This window comes from Octopus bimaculoides, chromosome 25 (assembly GCF_046866305.1).
Source record: "Octopus bimaculoides isolate indiv1 chromosome 25, ASM4686630v1, whole genome shotgun sequence".
Lineage (NCBI taxonomy): Eukaryota > Metazoa > Mollusca > Cephalopoda > Octopoda > Octopodidae > Octopus > Octopus bimaculoides.
The window spans coordinates 11,793,396-11,818,395 of record NC_142952.1 but is presented as its reverse complement, the minus strand read 5'-3'; the positions used below and the strand labels follow the sequence as shown (position 1 = coordinate 11,818,395).

General features: G+C 36.7%; 1 protein-coding gene across 14 annotated transcripts in view; it reads left to right on the top strand.

Moving 5' to 3' along the window:
- The window catches only part of LOC106879977 (proto-oncogene tyrosine-protein kinase ROS), a 337,180-nt gene that overhangs the window by 112,279 nt on the left and 199,901 nt on the right, over window positions 1-25,000 (top strand). The window contains exon 1 of one of the 14 annotated variants that reach the window (XM_089341849.1): window positions 16,249-16,273. The exons of the other annotated variants lie outside the window; for them this stretch is intronic. The gene's annotated coding sequence lies outside the window, so the exon portion shown is untranslated. Of the gene's footprint in view, window positions 1-16,248; window positions 16,274-25,000 lie in introns of those variants that run through there. 14 annotated transcript variants of the gene reach the window in all.

Genomic DNA, 25,000 nt, shown 5'->3' with positions numbered 1-25,000 from the left:
CAGATAAGGGATCGGGGGACCCTGTCAAAGGCTTTCTCCATGTCAACGAAAGCCAGGTACAGAGGTTTATCCTTGGCTAGGTATTTCTCTTGCAACTGTCTCACTAGAAATAAGGCATCAGTAGTGCTTTTACCTGGCACGAACCCAAACTGCATCTCATCTAAATTGATTCGCTCCCTAATTAGTTGGGCTATGACCCTCTCTGTAACTTTCATAACCTGATCTAACAGCTTGATGCCTCTGTAATTATTTGTATCTAAAGCGTCCCCTTTACCTTTGTAGCAGTTGACTATGATGCTGCTACACCAGTCATAGGGTATGACTCCTTCGTGTATCACCTGGTTCGTAATACGGGTGACTAGGCTATAGCCAACACTGCCAGATATTTTGAGCATCTCTGCAGTGATTCCTGATGGGCCGGGGGCTTTCCCGGTCTTCATACTCTTAATTGCTTTATCTACCCTGGTACTATCAACTCGGATAGCTGGTCCCTCTATTGGGTCGACATAAGGCAGGCTCTCTTTCTCCCATTCATTCTCTTTATTAAGCAATCTATCGTAGTGGCATCTCCAGACCTCTTTCTTTGCATCCTCATTTAATGCAAGCGTACCATCATCCATGCGAACACATTTCTCTCCTACAACATCACTATTCTCTCTCCTACACTGTCTTGCAACCCGAAATACCTCGAGTCTTTGGTCCTCACGGCGCAGAACATTGGCAAATCTTTCCTTATCTGCTTCCCCTCTGGCTAAATAAACCTGTCGCCTAGCCTCCCTTCTGGCACATTGGTACAATTCCCTGCTACCACCGTTCTTCCAGTCCTTCCAAGCTTGTTTCTTTTGTCTAATAGCCCTGTCTACCTCCTTGTTCCACCACCACGTTACTCTGGGTTGGGAGGGGACCTTACACCACCCACAAATCTGGTCGGTGGCTTTCAACAGGTTGTCCCGCAGAAATCTCCAATTGTCTTCCACGTTGTATGATGCTATATCCCCTTCTATATATATATATATATATATATATATATATATATGGAAAATGAATGTTAAATAATGATGAAGATGATGATTTTATGTATGTATGTATGTATGTATGTATGTATGTATGTTTGTATGCATGTCTATAAATATGAAAATTTGATCTCTTTCCAAAGTTGTGTAGGAGTATCTAAATATTTATTTAATTCTTCAGAAACATTTGAGTTAAAAATGTTTAAAGAATGGAAAGAAAATATATAAAAAAAAGATTAGTTAAGAGAAAAAAGTCATAAATGCATACACAAGCACGCATGTACTCACACACACACACACACACACACACACACACACACACACACACACACACACACACTTAAAACATTTACTTTCTGTTTAAAAAAAATTATTTTTCCACTTTGATTTCCATAATTCTTTTCTCTTTAAACTTCATTTAGCTGGATGACTTCAAACCATATTTATTTACTTTGTCTATCATATATTATCATCATCATTATCATCATTGTCATCATCTTCATCATCATCATCATCATCATCATTATTATTTTTATTATTATTATTATTATTATTATTTGTAGTAGTAATGTTGTTTTCATCCTCACAATCTTCTTCATCTGCATCATCACCATTGTCAAAACTTCCAGTAAAAATGTCCAAATATGTTTTAAATTTGTGAAATTTTTTTTGATATTATTTTTCTGTTCTCCACCACCACTGCCACCCTTTCTTCTGATATTTCCTCTGACAGGTCGTCCTTAGTTCAGAAATGGTCTGACTTTTCACCATTCTGTGGCCTTACTGAACAGCAACTTCTGTTTTGTTAAATTTATTTATTGTTTAAAAAAAAAAAATGTTGTTTCATTTAAAATGAGATGATTAACTCACTGTCGCTGTCTTCATTAGAGATAATTTTGTAGTTTCATTAAACCACTGCAGTCTTGGGGCTGTTACTGATTAAGTCGAGACAGCAGATATCAAATAAATATTGATAAAAGCAAAGAATTAAATATGACACTTGATTTAAAAATATGAAGTATTTCAAAGTAAAATTATGAATGGAGAGGGAAAAAAAATCACATTTGAACAAAAATTTTATGAATTTAAAAATATTTGTGATATTTATCTTGAAAATATTAATCTCTTTTTCTTGGAATTAACCAGCCTTTAGCAGATTTCTGTCTGTTGTAAACGTTCAGACCGAATGTCTGCTTTATTCTTGTTGTTCTTAAAATCATTGTTGTTAAGACATTAAGCATAGATATCAATCTGGTGGGAATGGTGGGGTCTACAAAGATCCCAAGTCCTCTTCCTCCTTTTCCTCCTAAGTTTGAATATCTTATTAAAAAGCAACCACCTATAAGATGAGTCCAGTGGGGAGCTAGCTGATTCCCAACCACATGGTTCCGGGTTCAGTCTCACTGCATGGCACCATTTTAGGCAAATGTCTCATACTATAGCCTAGGGCTGACCAAAGCCTTGTGAATGGATTTGGTAAATGGAAACCAAAAGAAGCCCATCATATACACATGCTTGTGTGTGTGTGTGTGTGTGGTTGTGTTTGTCCCCCACCACCACTTGACAACTGGTGTTGGTTTGTTTACATCTAAACTCATTTTTAGCAAAAGAACACTGATAGAATAAGAATCAGGTTTACAAATTAATTTTAAAAATGGTACTGGGATTGATTCATTTGAAGAATAAAAATTCTTCAAGGCAGTGCCCCAGCATGACCACAGTCTAATGACGGAAACAAGTAAAAAAAAAAAAAAAGAATGATAGCACTGCTAACCATTTTGTTGGTGGTTCACTGTTACCATGTGTGTGTGTGTGTGTGTGAAAAGAATGATAGTGCTGCTAACCATTTTGTTGGTGGTTCACTGTTACCATGTGTGTGTGTGTGTGTGTGAAAAGAATGATAGTGCTGCTAACCATTTTGTTGGTGGTTCACTGTTACCATGTGTGTGTGTGTGTGTGTGAAAAGAATGATAGTGCTGCTAACCATTTTGTTGGTGGTTCACTGTTACCATGTGTGTGTGTGTGTGTGTGAAAAGAATGATAGTGCTGCTAACCATTTTGTTGGTGGTTCACTGTTACCATGTGTGTGTGTGTGTGTGTGAAAAGAATGATAGCACTGCTAACCATTTTGTTGGTGGTTCACTGTTACCATGTGTGTGTGTGTGTGTGTGAAAAGAATGATAGTGCTGCTAACCATTTTGTTGGTGGTTCACTGTTACCATGTGTGTGTGTGTGTGTGTGAAAAGAATGATAGCACTGCTAACCATTTTGTTGGTGGTTCACTGTTACCATGTGTGTGTGTGTGTGTGTGAAAAGAATGATAGTGCTGCTAACCATTTTGTTGGTGGTTCACTGTTACCATGTGTGTGTGTGTGTGTGTGTGAAAAGAATGATAGCACTGCTAACCATTTTGTTGGTGGTTCACTGTTACCATGTGTGTGTGTGTGTGTGTGAAAAGAATGATAGTGCTGCTAACCATTTTGTTGGTGGTTCACTGTTACCATGTGTGTGTGTGTGTGTGTGAAAAGAATGATAGCACTGCTAACCATTTTGTTGGTGGTTCACTGTTACCATGTGTGTGTGTGTGTGTGTGTGAAAAGAATGATAGTGCTGCTAACCATTTTGTTGGTGGTTCACTGTTACCATGTGTGTGTGTGTGTGTGTGAAAAGAATGATAGTGCTGCTAACCATTTTGTTGGTGGTTCACTGTTACCATGTGTGTGTGTGTGTGTGTGAAAAGAATGATAGTGCTGCTAACCATTTTGTTGGTGGTTCACTGTTACCATGTGTGTGTGTGTGTGTGTGTGAAAAGAATGATAGTGCTGCTAACCATTTTGTTGGTTCACTCTTACCGTGTGTGTGTGTGTGTGTATGTGTAGGCTTTGATGTTTCTGTTAATAAGAATCACCAAGGAATTACCAAACTTTCTGCCCAGTTTGTCTTTTTCTTTAATTCAATCATTCTTTTGTCAATCTCAGATACAAGTGTAGACATTTTCCTTATTAACTGCCACCTTACCATTCTTTCAGAACAAACCATGCAATATTTACTTTTCTTTGGTTTTTATTTCCTGTCATAGAAATTAATTCCATGCTGTTGAATCTTTTGTACAAGTGTATGTGTGTGATGTGAGAATATCAACAGAAATATAATTGAGACAATTGCTAAGCACTACACCTCCATAGATCCATTCTTCGGATGTATGTGGGTGTATAGCTTCGATATTACTGCGCTCACAATAGCAGTGAATAAATGCCATTTTGTTCACAGTTATGTATTCACCTATCTGCAATTATAATGTCGAGACATCACCATAAATACATATATTATCATAACCACAATGCAAATAATGATATCACCTTGTCACCTCAGTAATATATACACATATGTTCATAATAGAATTAATAATAAGAATAGTAATTATAATTTCTTTTAATAAATAATAATGAGATAATACCATATGGACAAAGTGTGTGTGTTTGTGTGTCTATCCACATATATATATATATATAATGTGCATATCTACAATAATGGTGTTGATGACAACTTACAGACACAAGATCTTAAATTTGGGAGAAGGGAACAATTTACGTTATTGATTCCTCCTCCTCCTCCTCATCATCATCACCATCACCATCATCATCATTATTTAAGGTGGCAAGCTGGCAGAACTGTTAGCATTTTCGTTCATTTTCACTTTCTGAGTTCAAAATCTGTGGAGGTCGACTTTGGCTTTCTTCCCTTTGAGGTCGATAAAATAAGTACCAATTGAGCACTAAGGTCGATGTAATCGACTTAACCCCTCCACCAGAATTGCTTGGCTTGTGTCAAAATTTTAAACTATTATTATTTTATTGACCCCCAGAAGGCTGGAAGGCACAATTGCCTTCAGTATACTTTGAACTGAGAACAAAAAGAGCTGGAAAAAATACTGCCAGGCACTTTTCCAATATCCTAACGACTCTGTCAATCCAAAAAATAATGCCACAAGCCCAACAGTTTCGGTGGAGGGGTAAGTCAATTAAGTTGATCCCCAGTATTCAACTGGTACTCGTTTTATCAACCCTGAAAGGATGAAAGGCAAAGTCAACCTTAGTGGAATTTGAACTCGGAACGTAAAGACAAACGAAATGTTGCTAAGCATTTTGCCAGGTGTGCTAACGGTTCTGCCAGCTTGACACCTTAATCCAAATAATAATGATAATCTCTTCTACTAAAGACAATGCCTGAAATTTGGGGGAGGGGAGCAGTGAATTACATCGACTCCAGCGTTTCACTAGTATTTAATTTATCAACCTTGAAAGGATGAAAAGCAAAGTCAACCTCAGCAGGATTTGAACTCAGAATGTAGCAACAGACAAAATACTACTAAGCATTTCACCTGGTATGCTAATGATTCTGCCAGCTTACCACCTTAATCTTAATAATAATAATAATAATAATAATAATAATGATAATGATAGTAATAATTCTTTCTACTATAAGCATAAGTCCTGAAATTTTGGGATAGGATGTAGAGTGGAAGGGGCTAGTTGATTACATTAACCCCAGTGGTTGACTGGTACTTATTTTATCGACCTGAGAGGATGAAAGGCAAAGTCGACCTCAGTGGAATTTGAACTCAGAATGTAAAGCTGGAAAAAAATGCCATTAAGCATTTTGTCTTGACGTGCTAATGATTCTGCCAAGTTGCCAGCTTCATAATAATTCTAATTTTTGGCACAAAGCCAGAACACTTTGAGGGGAGGGGTAAGTCAATTACACCGACCCCAAAGCTTGTCTGGTACTTATTTTATTGACTCAGAAAAGATGAAAGGCAAAGTCAACCTTGATGGAATTTGAACCCAAAATGTTAAGAGCTAGAAGAAATATTGTCAAGCAGTTTGTCCAACACATTAACGATTCTACTAGCTTGCTGCCTTTATAATAATAATAATAATAATAATAATAATAATAATAATAATAATAATAATACTGATTTCTTTTATATAATAATAATAATAATAATAATAATGATTTCTTTTATATAATAATAATAGTAATGATTTTGATGATGATAATTTTGATACAAGGCCAACAATTTGGTGATGGTGGGTGGGTGGAAGACTAAATCAATTACATCAACCCCATTGCTCAACTGGTACCCTTTTTATCAACCCCAAAAAGACAACAGGTAAAGTCCACCTTGGTGGAATTTGAACTCAGAACGCAAAGATGGATGAAAAGCCGCTCAGCATTTTACCCGCCATGCTAATGTTTCTGCCAGTTCGCTACCTCAACAATAATAATAATAATAATAATAATAAGAGCAACACTAGGGAAAAATTTGGAAAACTAGACTAAAATAAAAATATGTAAAATATTAGAAGTTTCTTAGAAAAAAAATCTGATTTGTTTCATATGCAAAGAGTTGAGCAGCAAACTGGCAGCTGAGTTGGTGAAGGTATCCTGCCAGTATACGAGAGAGAGAGAGAGAGAGAGAGAGAGAGAGAGAGAGAGAGAGAGAGAAAACGGTAAATGAAGAATTTGCAATGTTTACTTGCAGACTTGTATACAGAACTGTCTCTGCACAAAATATGCCTCCACCCCAGCATCTTACCTTCACCACCGCCACCACCACCATCATCATCACCACCCCTAATTGGGGGTGGGGAAGGTAGGGAGTGGGGTGGGGGAATGGGAGGGACTAAATTTCTGTTATATACCATATTTCTTTTTCCTCCTCTTCCTCCTCCTTCACCTCTTTGTTTTTGTTGCTACTTACATGTCACCTAGATAGACAAATACATTAATTTGTAAATATACTTGCATGCAAAAACATACACACACACACACACACACACACATGCACACACACACATATATATAAAACTTCAGAACAATTTCATGTAATCAACTACATAAGATAAAGAAAAAAAGGGGAAGAAAAACAAAAACCCCACAAAAAAAAATGGTAAAAAGTCTAATTAATTTCAACAGTTTTGAAAAATCTAAAAATTGTAGAATTCTTGAAAGTATATTTGCTGTGTTTTCTGGAGACCTGATTCTCAGCTGAAGTTCGTTTCCTATTATCATAGTTTTTGAAGCCTTAATAACATAATTAGCTGGTTGAGAGGTTTGACACCTCTTACTTGCAATTTCTAAGCAGTTTTCATCCTGCCATTAAATGGATGATTGCAAGGAATGAATTCACAGATGTCAGTGCTGAAAAATTGGGATACAACCAAATTCAGTGACCTCAACAGAAGTAATAATAATAATAATAATAATCTTTTCTACTCTAGGCACAAGGCCCGAAATTTTTGGGGAGAGGGCCAGTCGATTAGATCGACCCCTGTACACAACTGGTACTTAATTTATCGACCCTGAAAGGATGAATGGCAAAGTCAACTTCGGCGGAATTTGAACTCAGAACGTAGTGGCAGACAAAATACTGCTAAGCATTTCGCCTGGCATGCTAACGTTTCTTATTTCTTTACTGCCCACAAGGGGCTACACACAGAGAGGACAAACAAGGACAGACAAGCAGATTAAGTCGATTATATCGACCCCAGTGTATAACTTGTACTTATTTAATCGACCCCGAAAGGATGAAAGGAGAGTCGATCTCGGTGGAATTTGAACTCAGAACGTAAAGACAGACAGAATACTGCTAAGCATTTCGCCTGGCATGCTAACGTTTCTTATTTCTTTACTGCCCACAAGGGGCTACACACAGAGAGGACAAACAAGGACAGACAAGCAGATTAAGTCGATTATATCGACCCCAGTGTATAACTTGTACTTATTTAATCGACCCCGAAAGGATGAAAGGAGAGTCGATCTCGGTGGAATTTGAACTCAGAACGTAAAGACAGACAGAATACTGCTAAGCATTTCGCCTGGCATGCTAACGTTTCTTATTTCTTTACTGCCCACAAGGGGCTACACACAGAGAGGACAAACAAGGACAGACAAGCAGATTAAGTCGATTATATCGACCCCAGTGTATAACTTGTACTTATTTAATCGACCCCGAAAGGATGAAAGGAGAGTCGATCTCGGTGGAATTTGAACTCAGAACGTAAAGACAGACAGAATACTGCTAAGCATTTCGTCCAGCGTGCTAATGATTCTGCCAGCTTGCTGCCTTAGTAGTAGTAGTAATAATAATAATAATAATAATAATGATAATGATGATGATGATAATAATAATTTCATATTTTGGCACAAGGTCAGCAATTTTGAGGGGAGGGGATAAGTCGATTACGTTGACCCCAGTATCCAACTGGTAGCTGTTTTATTGAATCTTGAAAGAGCCAAAGGCAGAGTTGACTTCAGCTGATTTTGAACTCAGAACATAAAGACTGAGGAAATGTTGCTAAGCGTTTTACCCAGCATGCTAACAATTCTGCCAGCTTGCCACCTTAATAATAATAATAATAATAATAATAATAATAATAATGATAATGATAATGATAATGATAATAATAATAATAATAATAATAATAATAATGATAATAATAATGATAATAATAATGATAATAATAATAATAATAATAATAATAATAATAATAATGATAATGATAATAATAATAATAATGATAATAATAATAATAATGATAATAATAATAATAATAATAATAATAATAATAATAATGATGATTGTTTTTAACGTAGGCACAATGAAGAAACTACTAGGCAGTCACTCAACTTGCTAGAGTTAACAGCCATTAACTCACATCCTCACGTTTTAGAAAATGAAAACACATGGCGTGATGTGGTCCTACATGTATTATGTCTGAATAAAAGAATGGATGGTCATGGCTGGAAGACTTTTGATTATAGGAATTTTCAGTGACTGCTGACATGGGGCTGAACAACAAAAGCAACAGCAGGTGGTCTGAGACACACAGAAATAAGTGCTTTCATAGAAACATTGAAGGCTTTTTGTTGACTGGAGTTGAACTAAACACCAGTCAGAAATGCAATCGAACCACAAGTTATCAGTTGTCAGGTTTTTTATCATGTATAGATCACATTTGTGTCATGCAGTCTGTCCTGATTATCAACCAATCAGCTTACTACAATATTGTACCATATCCTGGATATCATCCGCAAATCTGCAATGTCCTTGAATTTTGTATACTTTTCTTTGTTCTAGAGCACATTTTTGTGCCAAGAACAGCTTCAGAGGTTTGAGAGCCACCAGAGAACACATATTCTCACCTTTCCCCACAAGCAAAACAGAGCATGACTGAGTATAGCAGAAACAATGTCAGGTTTTCCTTTACTGATTCCAGCTAGAAATGAAAGGGTTTCTGCTTTGTAGTTGCAGACCAACGCTTTTTGGCTTCTTGAGCTGAACTAATCATTGCTAAGTACATTTGTTACACCTGAAGCTCGATTCTATCTTCTTCGACCCCCACCAGTAATCATTAGGAATTTATGTAAATCATCATTATCATCATTTAACATCTGTTTTCCATGCTGGCATGGGTTGGATTGTTTGACCAGAGCTGGCAAGCCAGAGAGCTGCACCAAGTTCCAGTCTGATGTGGCATGGTTTCTACAGCCGGATGCCCTCCTTAATGGCGACCACTTTACAATGTATTCTGGGTGCTTTTAATGTGGAACCACATGAGTGCTTTTGTGCGACACTGACACAAGTGCTTTTTGTGTGGTGCCAGCACTGGACTCTTGCTGGTCAATCCTCTTTACCAGGGGGAGCAGCCTTAACACTTCTGCTGTGGAATATGGGTCTTCTTGAGTACTGGAGTATGTGTCTTTTTGGTACAATAAATATCATGATAAGGTATTATATGTTCCCATTTTCATTTATGCATAAAACAGAGCCCAGCTTACACCAAACAAATAACAGCATAGCATGAAAATATCCTGCAACAAATGGAAGTAAAATGTGACATCTACTTGACCATGGTAGTTCCTTCACAGAGCTATTGACTACAATACCTTTTCTACAATAGTTTCGGTCGTGGTACCCCTTCTACAGCTGCCAATGACCACAGTACCTTCCCAACAGCAACTGTTGACCTATATCTAAACAATACCATGAAAGAAGTGATGACATCAAGTCATATTGTTCCATAATTAAATGAATGCTATTACATTTAGCTAAAGTTTACATCTGTGTTTGTGAATGAGCTAAAGTACTCTCACGAGGACTGTCATGGCAATAAATATAACACTATATCACTGAAGTGTAGCATTTAATATTGAAGCTAGCTGACGTTAAAAAAAGATGAGAAGAGACATAATTCAGAAGCCATATTAGTTTTTCTATGTCTACCGAAGTGAAGCAGATGAAAGCTGAACGCTACTTTGGACACAGATGTAAATATTAATTGATTTTCATTAAATATTCTATGTACGATAATCTTGTTAATGTTTGTCACTGCACATTATCTGCATGAAGAGGGAGTTCAAGAAAAACAAAAATTACGAGAATTACAATAAAGAAAAAAAATGAACATAGCTGTGTGGTAAGAAGCTTGCTTCCCAACCACATAGTTCCGGATTCAGTTCCACTGCATGGCACCTTGTGCAAGTATCTTCTACTATAGCCTCAGGCCAGCCAAAGCCTCGTGAGTGGATTTGGTAGATGGAAACTGAAAGAAGCCCATCATATATATATATATGTATATATGTGTATATATATATGTGTGTTTGTGTTTCTGTGTTTGTCCCCACAATATCGCTTGGCAACCAATGCTGGTGCGTTTACATCCCTGTAACTTAGCGGTTTGGCAAAAGAGACAGATAGAATAAGTACTAGGCTTACAAAGAATAAGTCCTGGGGTTGATTTGCTCGACTAAAGGCAGTGCTCCACCATGGCCAAAGTAAAATGACCAAAACAAGTAAAAGAATAGAAATATAAAAGAATCCATCAATGGACCTGCATTCCATCCAGGTGGGAAATATTTGTGCCACGGAAATGAACTGTGAGAACAGCTGAATGGATACTAAAAATGTTTACACAGAAAATAACTGCCCTAGTACAGATGGACAATGTGTACTAGGTGAAAGGTATCATGTGTTTGAGACCAAAGAAAATATGGTAAAATGTTAGATCTAAGATTATTAGAATCCAATGATAAAATACCAAATTATTGAAATGAGAAGTGATGTGCTTCAAGGCAGATCTATCCAACCCACCAGCTCAGCTTGGAAGAAAACAGATGCTTAAACAATGATGATGATGATGATGGTGGTGGTGATGACCTTTTTACTTGTTTTGTGTTTACTTCTGTTTCGTTCATCTCTAGACTTCTTATATATATACACACACACACACATATATATATATAATAGAATCTATGACATCTTAAACTTTGTTATGTCACAACACCAATTAACATCGAACGATGAGTCTTTAACCTTTGCATATCAGAAAACATGGTATTACTACCTTGTATTTATTTACTCATTTCTAGTAAATATTGATATCAAACTTAACAAAATGTAAACAACATTTATACTCTGAGCTGGAAGTATTTTTGTGTTGCGCCTGCATCATGGAGAATTTACTGAAAACACATCCAATAAACAGTAAAATTACCAGCAAATTTTGGTAAAATAGATAAATGGTATTAATGGTAGAAACCATTCTGACTGGATTTTGGTACCTTTTCCTTCTTGTAAACATTTGATCTGTTACATCAGTGTTTCATGGCAGTTTATTCCTTAACATTAGTGGTTCATTATATTGAAGTGAAAACCCTGTAGGCTTTCAACTGTGACCACCTACATCAAACATGTCCCCTTTTCTGTTCATTCTATGTTTTTTTTTAGCTTCAGGCATCAACTCTCAAGATTTTCCAGCCATGACCATCCTGTCTTACAATTAATGTTACCTAGAACTATGTTATTGTCCTGCCATTTTTAAGACAGTAACATATCATTTGAAGAGAATTTTACTGTTATTTCTTGCAAATTGAGCCATCTTATATAGGGTCACTTTATAATGTTTTTTTAGACCTTGTCGTGTTGTCTGATAGGATTCTGTTTTGAACTTTAATACGAAATGCAATGTCCATCGGTACAAGATAGGTTGTTGTTTTTTATATTAGTGGATTCATCCTTTTTAATAGAATCATGGGAAGAGATTTGTTCATTGTGTAGAGTTACTGTTGTTCTAAATGAGCATCAACTCCATCCCTCTCATCTCTCTGAGTGGGACTCCAAAAGTAATGAGTGCTAACTACGTCCCTCTTTCAGCTTCATCAGTTTCACTTGTCTGAGAGGGACTCTAAAAGCAATGTTGTGTTACCCTCCTCTCCTTTTACCAAAACAATAAAAAAAATATCTAAAAAATCATGCATACATACTTACATATGTACATGCAGTCATAAATACATTCATGCATATATACACATACATACGTCCACGCAAATATACATACATTCATGCATTCATACACACACACACACACACACACACGCATGCACACACATGCATGCACTTATGATTTTCCTCATCACCTATGTATGTTGCATCTTCTTCCCATCAAATTTACTAAAGTGCCTGTATGCAACAGTTCCTGCTTGTGTGCATATTCTCTCTCTCTCTCTCTTTCTCTCTCTCTCTCTCTCTCTCTCTCTCTCTCTCTCTCCCTTGTGTGCATATTCTCTCTCTCCCTTGTGTGCATATTCTCTCTCTCTCTCTCTCTCTCCCTTGTGTGCATATTCTCTCTCTCTCTCTCTCTCTCTCTCTCTCTCTCTCTCTCTCTCCTCTTTCACACATACTCCACCCTCCAAACCCCTCGGCCACCCGTAAACCTGTCATTCTTCTTTAATACTACATCTTTTTTTACAATTATTCTCTGTGGCACTTTTAATTTATTGATGTCAGTTTTATCAGGCTGGCAAACTTGCAGTTAAAAAAAAATAAAACACATACACACACACACACACACTCACCTCCTTCCCTTTCCCCGTGGGCATCTGTAGTATCGGACTAAATGCATTTTCATCATTAATCTATGTAATCAAATTCTACCAGTAAAGGTGCAAGCGTGGCTCAGTGGTTAAGAAGTTTATTTTCCAACCACAATGCTTTGAGTTTAATCCCACAGTTCGGCACTTTGGCCAAGTGTCTTTTTCTATAACCCCAGGCCAGTCAAAGCTTTGTGAGTGGATTTGATTGATGGAACTAAAAGAAGTTCATTGTATGTGTTTGTATGTGTGTGTGTGTGTGTGTGTGTGTGCATGTGCATGCATGTGTGTGTGTGTGCTTTTGTCTTGACATTGGGTGGTTATTGTTAATGAATGTCATTATTTCCAATATTCTGTGGAAACGTATCTCACCATGGAGAAATATTTCCTTGTTTGGAAACAGTTAAAGGTTGATGGCAGGGAGTGCATCCAGCTGTAAAGCACCTGCCTTAATAAACTCCATCTAACCCATGCAGGCATAGAAAAGCGGATGTAAATAATGACAACAAGGTCATAATTTGTTCACACACAGACACACACACTTTTTCATTTGTCCATTCGTATAACTTCTGTTCCCTACTTTGCTAACATAGCAAAAATGAAATATCGACACACTTTATCAGCCATAAATTGTTTATTCAATACTTGTTGTTGTACTTGTTATTACTCAATATTTGTTGTTGTTCTCTGAATGGGCAGACCCATGATTAAAGACACTCCATCTATGACCAGTTAGTTGTGATTTTAGAGACATATGTAGGACTACATCATCTAAAGTGTTCTTCCTTAACAAATGAAATAAAATAAAATAAAAACAGAACAGAAACAGTAAAAAAGGATTCCAGGAATATTTTGCTGCTATTTCTTGTAGGACACAAGACCACATAAAAGCCTACATGTTGCCTCTTTATTCTATGGTTCATTAGTTAGGTCACACGCAGGTTGTCTTTGCCTCCACATTTCTAAACAAAACTCCGTAACTCTGTAGTAGATAACATTAACGATGTCTTTGGAATGGCTGCTAATGAATTTTCCCCTGTCTCTTCCATTTAAATGATGTTTTGCTGATAAAAATAGACATGCAGTTGTTTAGTTTGATAACCATAACTTACTATTAATAAAATCACCTGTAAAAATTGTTTCAGTAGTAAAAGTTATAAATAAATAAATACTAACAGGCCTCAAGTTATGAGCAATGTGTATTATTTTTATACATCCGGCATTTTGTCAAGAAGTCGATCAGGTAGCCAAATGGAAAACTGCCAATTGCTGTGTTTTTGTTGCTTCAGAACGAGGTACTGTGTGTTTTTGTGCGCGTTGCTTACCTCAGAGTTGGAGAGATATTTAAGTTATACAATGCTACATTTACGATCTAATAGCAACGTAATTATTACTTTACAACAAACACAAAATTACAAACATTTACCGAAGAAAAAACAGCTTCATTGAAACCAGTTGTTTTTTAATTGTTCATTTACAGTGTTAAGGTATGTACCCTATAGCGTACATACTCTGCAGTGTATATATACCCTACAGTGTACACCTTGTAGTGTATATATCCAATATAATCTGTAGTATACAATCTGTAGTAGAGTATATAACTGACACTCCGTCTGTTATAACAATGAGTGTTCCAGTTGATTTGATCAACAGAACAGCATCCTTGTGAAATTGTCACATTCTGTGTACTTTGCTAAATCTCCCTGAGAACTACATTAAGGGTATGTGTGTCTGTGGAGTGCTCAGCTACTTGCACGGTTATTTCACGAGCAGGTCATTCCCTTGATTGGATCAATTGGAACATTTGTCATCGTAACCAACGGAGTGTCAGTTTATTGAGCCTAGAAGATTGTATGCTGTATAAAGCTTAAAAATACCAGTTATATGTTTTCTGTGTTTCATTATATATAATACTGTTTAAACTCTGCATGGTAGCCTAACCTGAATTCTGATGGTTATTGTTGAATTGTGTGGAGCAGAGGAGTTGAGTGAGGAATTGTTAACGGAGCCAAACCTTTTGGTAATGTGTCATGCTTTCTTGCACACTTCTAAATTATTTGTTTGTTTGTTTCTGCATCTGTGTGTGTGTGCGTGTGTATACATACACACAAGTATATACACACAACTATTATGAATATTAAAGTAATCCAATATATATTCATTACATAAGACAGCGAGCTGGCAGAATCATGAGAACGTTGAGCAAAATGTTTAGAGGCATTTCGTCTGTCTTTACGTTCTGAGTTCAAATTCTGCTGACGTCGACTTTGCCTTTTATCTTTTTGGGGGTCGATAAAATATGTACCAATTGAGCACTGGGGTCATTTACATCTACTTACCCTTTCCCCTGAACTTGTTGGTTTCATGCCAAAATCTGAAACTAATATATATTCATCGCATCTATCTATAGAAGTTAGCATTTTAAGTTACACCATGCATGACACACTAATTACATACAGACACATACACACATACACACACACTCATATATATATATATATATATATATATATATATATATATATATATATATATATAGCATGCAGTCACACATATAGCATGCACACACTTATATAACATGCATACACGTACATCAAAATACCGTCCCAACTATTTTTACCAAAACCTCACAGAATTAGGCAACATTGACGTAAACATAGTAATGTACTTTTCCAAAGGATACTCTATAATGCCTTCAACAAGATTTGAAATCACAAACCTTCTGTTCTAATCAACAAACCAAAACATCAACTATGTTTATGGAAAGTATTGTCAAGTAGTTTCTATGCAAATTAAAAAATGCATTCTCAAAATCATTTTATTTATTCATTTATTCATTTATTCCTATCTTATATTGCTTAAAACCCGCCGAAACAAGATTATGTAAACACTACTTCAAACAACGAAATTTCTTTTATTATCAAGTATTATTTGATATCCTCCTCATTGCTAAAAGAAACCTTAACAATGATGGAGAGTTGTTATTTATAGTTGCAAAACTCCTCAACAATTTTCCAGACTCTCTTCGTTACTTTTTTTTTTTTTCCTTACACTTACTCGAAACTAAGTTGTAACTGATGGTTTTGGAACTAAGCCTGTTTCTTAAACACATGCCATTCTCAGTGAGAATCTTCAAGAGAAATTATATTGCTCCTGCATTTATTTCATCTTTTAATGTTTCCATTATTTTCCGCAAATCTACTTGTTAAATTTCATTTTATTTATTTGCTTCAAATATGTATTTTGATCTTAGGAAATAATAATCTTTATTCTGTTTTTTTTTCTCTTTTTCTAGGTAAGTGGAAGATTTATTTGCACCACTGTCGGTAAGACCAGAATCGGAATGTTTTCTTGGAAATTCGCTTACTGTAACAAGATATGACTCTGTCTCTGTGTGTGTGTGTGTGTGTGTGTGTGTGTGTGTGTGTGTGTGTGTGTGTGTGTGTGTGTGTGTGTGTGTGTGTGTGAAAACCTTAGGTTGTTTATTTTACTTCATAAATTAGGACAGGAGAAACAGTGACCCTGGCTTTTGCAGCTTCCTTTCCCAGTTTTGTGAGAAAGATACCCAGGTGAACTGAACATCTAGTCACATAGATCTAACAGATGTCCTCTATAACTGAACATCTGGTCACAGAGTTAAGACCAAATATCCAATCTAACTGAACCAAGGACCAAGTGACACTATTAATCCTTTAGCATTTAAATCAGCCATATCCATCCCAAATATTCCACCTGTTCTATGTCCAAACTGGTCAGATTTGACCTCTCACACCTACCCTACAATACCATTCTAAAAATAAACAATCACATCATTGAAATCTCAAAGCTATGAAATAATGCATGATTAATTCAAAGCAATAAGTGAGCATAACATTTAACAGAGTAATCTGAATGCTAAAGTGTGCTGTGTTGTGTCTATTATCCTTTGTACCAGATTCCTAACCTTGTTGACTTTATCATCAAATAATAAAATATTTCTAGTGTTTCAGAGAATTTAGTTAAAACTAATTATGTCATCAAAATTAAACGTTTTTACCATAATTTGAAACATTTTTGCCGTAATTTGAAATACAAGTAAACTCTTTCTCATATATTGCAAAGAATTTAAGTTAATCACCAGAATTTAACAAAACTGGTGATGGTCCACATTGGTAGACTTAATTATAGAAACATTTTATTCCTGAAATAAAAGATGAGAGGATCCAAGAACAAGGAGAATAATGGTTAGTTAGGAGAGGCAGAATCTGGGTTCTATATTATAGTGTAGAATATAATTGGCAATTCTGATGGAATAAACCTATGTAAAATAGAAATTCTTTTCATGACCATCCCATCTGTTCTTAATAGAGCTACATTATCCATTGTGAACTTGACTGTAAGATGATTTGAGGGAGATTTAGCTGCTATTTCTAAAGACTCAAACAGACAATTTGTGCTGTTGTATTATTATTGTTCCCTACTGAATTATCCTGCCTGCATGATGGATTAGTAAGGTACCAAAATGTAGGTGGTACTAATGCTTCTACTATACCATCAAAACACCCATCTACCCACCCCCACACACACATACACATGATGGCTTACGTAAAGTAGATTCTGTTTACATACATCGTTGTGTGACACATAGCAAGAAAGGCTTTGGTTGCTGACTCTTCTCATCCACAATGGAAATGCTGCCACTACGACCACCACGACCACCACTGGTCACCATTTTTGTCATCATTGCACACACATGCATGCACACATATACACTCAGACACACTTGTACATACTGACACACACAGACACCATTGCTTTCTTGTTTTGTTTCTTTTTTATCTTATTTCAGTTGTGTGTGTGTGTGTGTGATTGCCATTTAAATGCTCACTTTTCCATGCTTGCATAGGTCACATATAATTTGTAGAGGTGGATTTTTCTATGACCAGATGCTCTTCCTGTTGCCAACTCTCACCTGTTTTGGCCAGACTGGAAACAGTCAGTGGTCAACACTTCTGTGAGGCAGAGGGTCAAAATCATTCACAAGTATTTTGTGATTTCAAGACAGACAGACACACACACACAAATACACATACACCACACAGACTTTCTCTTTCTCTCTCTCTCTCTCTCTCTCTCTCTCTCTCAACCCATTCATCCATGCATACACACACACATACTCACCCATTCATCCATGCACACACACATTTATGCATACACTCACACACATTCATCCATTCACACACATACACACACATGTATACAATAGGGTTTCAGGTTCACTCCTGCAGTGCAACATTTGGGCAAGTATCTTCTGCCACAGCCCCCAGCCAACCAATGCTTTGTGAGTGAATTTGGTAGATGGAAACTGTCTGGAAGCCTATCATGTGCGTGTGTGTATGTGTATGCATAGCTTTATGTTTCTGTCTCACTGCTTGACAACTGGTGTTGGTTTGTTTATGTCCCTGTAACTTAGTGGTTTGACAAAAAGAGATCAACTGAAGACATAATAGACTTCAAAACAAAATAAACACTGGAATTGTTTTGATTGATTGATTGATTGATTAAATCCTTCAAAGTTGTGCTCCAGCTTGGCCACAGTTCAGTGACTGAAACATATGAAGAAAGAGTATATAAAAAAAAAAATGGAAAACATTAAGAAGTGTAACAAGTCAATTTTGAAGTTAATTCTTGTATTTCTGTGAGAAACAACAAACTTTGACAGAATTGCCGTTCTTGTAATAAAGAACTGTTTGCCTGGATAATAAAAATATTGCTAAAAATGTTCTGATAACTTCATATTGAAGTTAAGAGAGTAAGAAAAATATTGCGTTTGTTTTTATCAAAGAATAATATTAGTTTAGGGTGTTCTGTCTGTGTGTCTAGTTCCTTATAAATTTCTGCCGTCGTTCTTGATACGATGTGAAGGTCTGTGGAATCAGAGCCGATTGCTTATATAAAGTAAATTCTGTTTACATACATCGTTGTGTGACAGATAGCAAGAAAGGCTTTGGTTGTTGACTCTTCTCATCTACAATGGAACCGCTGCCCCCCTGCCAGCCATTATCTTCGTCGTCATTGCGCACACATGCACACACAGACACACTTGTACATGCAGACACACACACACACACACCGCATTGTTTTCTTATTTTGTTTCTTTTTATCTTATTTCATGTCATTTTGATTGAAGTGTGAGCCATTAATTAATTTTAATGTAATAATTAACTTGTAATTTATATTAGACATTATAAGCATTAATTTGAGACAGCAAAGAGCAGCAACAGAACATTGTTGTCATTCCCCCCCCCTCGTCTACTGCCAGACAAGGGCTGGCAGTAGGAGGTGGTGAAGTAAGTTGCTTTTTGCCGCCTGTCTCCAGTTGGTGCTTGTAATGTCTAAACAGAAATTACGTTAAAAATATTAACCGTTAATTCATAATTTGTAATATGTTTTGATTTAATTATGAAAATAAATTCAGCAAATGAGAAACCCCCTTAATTCCGACATGCCAAGAGTGTTTCTACATGGTAGCTTGACCTACTAAAAATAGAAGCTAAATACCACCTCAATTGTACCCTGCCATCAATGGACACATTAGACAATGTAGTCCTTGGTAGACATATGTGATTAGTCTTCAATTCAATGACAACTGAACCAAAAATATACAGCAACAACAATGACAGTAACATCCATTCTGGATCTGGTTTTATTGATTTCAAAAAATTTTTGTTGCTATTTTGCAACAAATAAGGGGCGATATTATATTCAGCAGAGCAAGACATTTTCTCTGCTTTAAAGCTTATTCTGCTGCGATGATAAACTTGTTATTATCAACAAAGTTTATTGCTTTACATTTTGATACAAGATTAAGTTAAATTATGAAAACAACAGCTAAGATAAACAACAGCACCAAAATCTTATATGCTAAGATAAACTTTTGCTTCAGTTACATCTACACACGCACACGTACACACACTCACATGCACACACAATAGGGCTAATTTTATTTGCTTCTTTGACCTAAATCCCCAAACATATTAACCCTTTCCCTTGCTTTCCTTGTCGACCAAACAGTTGGGCTGGAGAAACACTCAATATTATTGATATAATGATGATGATTATAATAATAATAATAATAATAGTAATCCTTTCTACTATAGGCACAAGGCCTAAAATTTGAGGGGAGGGGAATAATCGATTACATAAATTTTTTCAAGGGCCCCTAAAATACTATTGTGGATCCCCAATTTACTATTTTCTTGCGTGGACCCCAAAGACCTTATATGGACCCTCAGGAGCTATACAGAACCTGGCTGAGAACCACTGAGTTAGGGTATTCAGCTTATGATCTGAAGGATGTGAGTTCAATTCCCTGTGGTGTGTTGCATCCTTGAGCAAGACAGTTTATTTCACATTGCTGCAGTACACTCACCTGTAAATATGAGTTGTACCTGTAATTCCTGTCGTATTCTGTGTCCCACTGAATGTCCCTGAGAAACACATTATGGGTATACATGTCTGTGAAGTGCTCAGCTACTTGCACATTAACTTCATGAGAAGGCTGTTCTGTTGATCGGATCAACTGGAACCTTTATCATTGTAATCAACAGAGCACCACTTAATTGCCTTATCTGACAAACCACTGCATTCAGTTAGAATAACTGCTCATTCTAAAAAATCCACATGAAGAGGTCTCACCTCTCATCCATTCTCCACATTCTCTGACCTTTCATAGTGGTACTTCCATGTCTTTCTTTTCAGGGCCACTAACTGCACTAAACCATTATCCATCCACACACACACACACTTCTCTTCCACAACATCTCAATTCTCTCTGATAGATTGCTTTGCAATCTGGAACACCTCATGCTGTAAGGCATTGGCAAATTTCTTCCTTTGTGTATCTCCCGTTGCTAAATAAACCTGTTGCTTAGCTTCTCTTCTGGCTTACCTGATATAATTCTCTGCTCATACATACATACATACATAAATGCATACATGCATGCATGCATACATAACATACATACATGCATGCATGCATGCCTACATGCATTTTTTACTTTGCTTTCTTTACTTGTTTCAGTCATTAGACTGTGGCCATGCTGGGGCACCACTTTAAAGAAGTTAAATGTATGGATTGATCCTAGGACTTTTTTTTTTGAAGTCTAGTACTTATTCTACCAGGCTCTTTCGCTGAACCATTAAGCTACAGGAACACAATCACACCAACACCAGTTGTCAATGGGGGGTGGGAAAGAAGAGACAGATACACACACACATGCATGCACACATATGTAAGGTGGGCTTCTTTCAGTTTCTGTCTACAGAATCCACTCACAAGGCTTTGGTCAGCCCGAGGCTATAGTAGAAGACACTTACCCAAGGGTACCACACAGTGGGACTGAACCTGGAACCATGTGGTTGGGAAGCAAACTGCTTATCACACAGCAGTGCCTGTGCACATACATATATTTACACACACACACACATTTTTTTTACAGACATACACATAGGCATAGGAGTGGCTGTGTGGTAAGTAGCTTGCTTACCAACCACATGGTTCTGGGTTCAGTCCCACTGCGGGGTATCTTGGGCAAGTGTCTTCTATAGCCTCAGGCCGACCAAACCTTGTGAGCGGATTTGATAGACGGAAACTGAAAGAAGCCCGTTGTATATATGTATGTATATATATATATATGTGTGTGTGTGTGTATGTTTGTGTTTCTGTGTTTGTCCCCCTAGCATTGCTTGACAACTGATGCTGGTGTGTTTATGTCGCCGTCACCTAGCAGTTCAGCAAAAGAGACCAATAGAAAAAGTACTAGGCTTACAAAGTGTAAGTCCTGGGGTCGATTTGCTTGACTAAAGGCAGTGCTCCAGCATGGCCGCAGTCAAATGACTGAAACAAGTAAAAGAGCAAAAGAGTATATACATAAATATGTGTGTGTATGTATAAAATTATCAGATACATAGTTTTTTTTTTGTTGTTTTACTTGTGGACTTGTTGTATATAAACTGTTTAACATCATTTCAAAAAAACATTTTTATATTTCATTCAGGACAAGTCATTGAACGAATCTTTTCTGTATATCTATATGTGTGTGTGTGGGGGGGGGGAGGTCAAAGGTCATAATATTTTGACCTTTACTATGGCTGCACACTTGTTTCTGAATGAAGCAGAAATATAGTCAGAATTTCAGAATTTGAGGCAACTATTTCCTGTTTTTGTCACCCATTTGTGAAGAGTAACCAGTAATTGTGGGTAGCTTGTTGGGGGCGTTGCTGCTGCTGTAGCTGTTGGCGATGACAATGACAATGTTGTTGATGATGATGATGATGATGGTGATGGTGACAGAGTTTGTGAATGTTGGTCACAGGCTGGTCTCCTCTCGCCCGCCACCACCACTACCACCACCACCGCCGCCACCGCTACCAAATGGTATATTTGACCCATTAACCCTCAGCCAGACCCTCCCACACAGGCTCATTAAGTAATTATATGGATGAGAGGCACAATTGGGATGGAAACAGGGGTGGGGTGGGTTTGTAATAGATAAAAGACAAAAATATATCGAAAATAATAATAATAATAATAATAATAATAAAAAGATAATTGGTATTTTTGCCTGTCATATCATCTGCCATGTTTAGTAAAAATGGGCAAGTTGATTCCTTTGGAAAGATGTGTGTGTGTGTGTGTGTGTGTGTGTGTGTGTGTGTGTGGCTATAATTTTAATATTTATTACATTTTTTTCCCCTTTGTAATATTGAAACAATTTCTCATTCATAAAAATGGATCCAGCAAGAAAAGAACTAAAAGAAAAACAAAAAAAAAAAAGAAAAACCGAAGCACAAAAAAGACTAAATTTACCTTAGGTAGCTTGTTGTGCTTGAAATGACAGCCAAATTTATCTCAAATCAAAAGGAACCACCATTGATAGTTGTTTTACTGCGATATGAAAACTTGTTGGTAGTGAGCTTGAATGAAATTCCTCTATCTTCAAACAAGGATTGTTCCATTGTATAAAGAACTCTTAGATAGACATAACCAATGGGATTGTTATTGGTATAATTTTTTTGTTAAATTTTGCTCTCTCAAGGTTGACTTTAAGACAAACAACTAATTAGTTATGTCATTAATCAAGGTCTTGCTTTAAGTTCATTAATATTGCTTTGATATTATTTTTCTTAGAGCAGTCAATAAACTGCCTTGCTGCATTTGTTCTTAGTTCAAACATTCTTAGTTCAAATTCTACCAAAATCAGCTTTGCTTTTCTTCCTTTTAGGGTCAGTAAAATAAAGTACCAGCCAAATACTGAGGTCACTATAATCAGCTATCCCCTCCACACACGGTCCCCTCAAAATTGTTGGCTTCACGCCTGTATTAAAAATAATGAAATCCCTACTGGGTTTATCTTGAAGAACTCTTATGAAATTCACTTCACTTTTCTGAGACAAAGTTGTCTGAAGTTCTTTTGCCTGTTTTCCAAAAGTGACATGGCACCTGATGAAATTGTTGTTTTCATATTTTGACCACAGAATCAATTATATACCATTTCCAAAGTGATTCAAAAGAGTAAGAGGAAGGCTTCTTGTGTTATGCATCTGTATTTTTTGGTCTTGTTTTTCTGTTGTTGGTCACTAGCTCAGCAACCTCAGATCACCAGACACAGATGAGGTAGACATTACCAAAACCAAAATTTCTGGGACACATGGATTCTAACACAATTTTTGATAACTACAAGACATATTCATCATGTGGTGCAATGGAACCAAGAGATAGAATGGCAGCACCTTTCTGAAAAGAATTAAATGTAGAGTTACAGATGATCTCCTCCTTCAGCCTCCTGGGCACCTGATGAAATTGTTGTTCTCATATTTTGACTACAGAATCAATTATATACCATTTCCAAAATGATTCAAAAGAAAAAGATGAAGGCTTCTTGTACAATGTGTCTGTATTTTTTGGTCTGGGCCAGGACAGCTAGACTTCTTTAGACATTTAGAAACTTCCCTGGCAATGCCTCACCCTTTCACACTAAGTGGGGTTGAGGAGGATGGGATTGCATTTTAGATGCACAATGGAAATGTGTAGGGTTAGCATATATGAAAAGAGGGTACAAAATCCTCAAAAAATCTGCTCAGACAATTCCAACTGTCTGAAAGGAACCAACTGGATTTCTTTAATGTGCTTGTGTGAACGTTGATCAAAGACAATGGGTCATTGTATCTAGATTGTGTTCATTGGGTTAGCAGATAACTGAAACAGAGGTAGGGTGTTTCAATAGAAATATGGTAACAAAAGGTTAAATATATTATGACTCTTATCAGTCTGTGTGTTCTGTGACTGATTTGAGATTGTACCTTGTTCTGTGTTAGAAATTTCCTATTTTAAAACGTTAGGTGTTTACAATTTAAACTCGTCAACTAAACAGACTGCAAATTTGTAATCTGCACCATCAACTTAAATGAGGATACATAAGAAAGGACCCAGTCACTGGAAATTTGAATGTGTTTTTCATGGCATGCAAATATTACAGGGAGCATATTAGCAAGTTTATCAATCAGCAATTGGCAGGGGGCAAGGTTTCACAATTTAAACTGGTCAGACTAAACTGACTGCAAATTTGTAATCTGCACCATCAATTTAAAGAAGGTTCATAAGCAAGGACCCAGTCACTGGACGTTTGAATGTGTCTTTCATGACATGCGAAAAATATAGGGACCAGATTCGTAAGCGTATCAGTCAGCAAATAGCAAGGGGGCAATCATCAGTCACGTTGATGTAGAAGAGAAATATCAAATATGAATTGGCAGAAATAGATGAGAGCACTAGAAGAGGAGACTAACAGACTGATGTGATGGTAGACTGAATGGCTCTTGACCGTTTCTTCAATACAAAACACAAAGGCTATGTTGTTAGAACTAGTCTTCATGCACTAAAACAAGAAGGAACAAAAGACATTCAAGAGGCAAAAAAGATTCTTGGTGTGGTGCAGTGCAGTGTGGTAGAATAGATATCTTAGTTCAGACTACTTGAAGAAGAAGAAGAAGCAGAGAACAGAGCTGGGTGC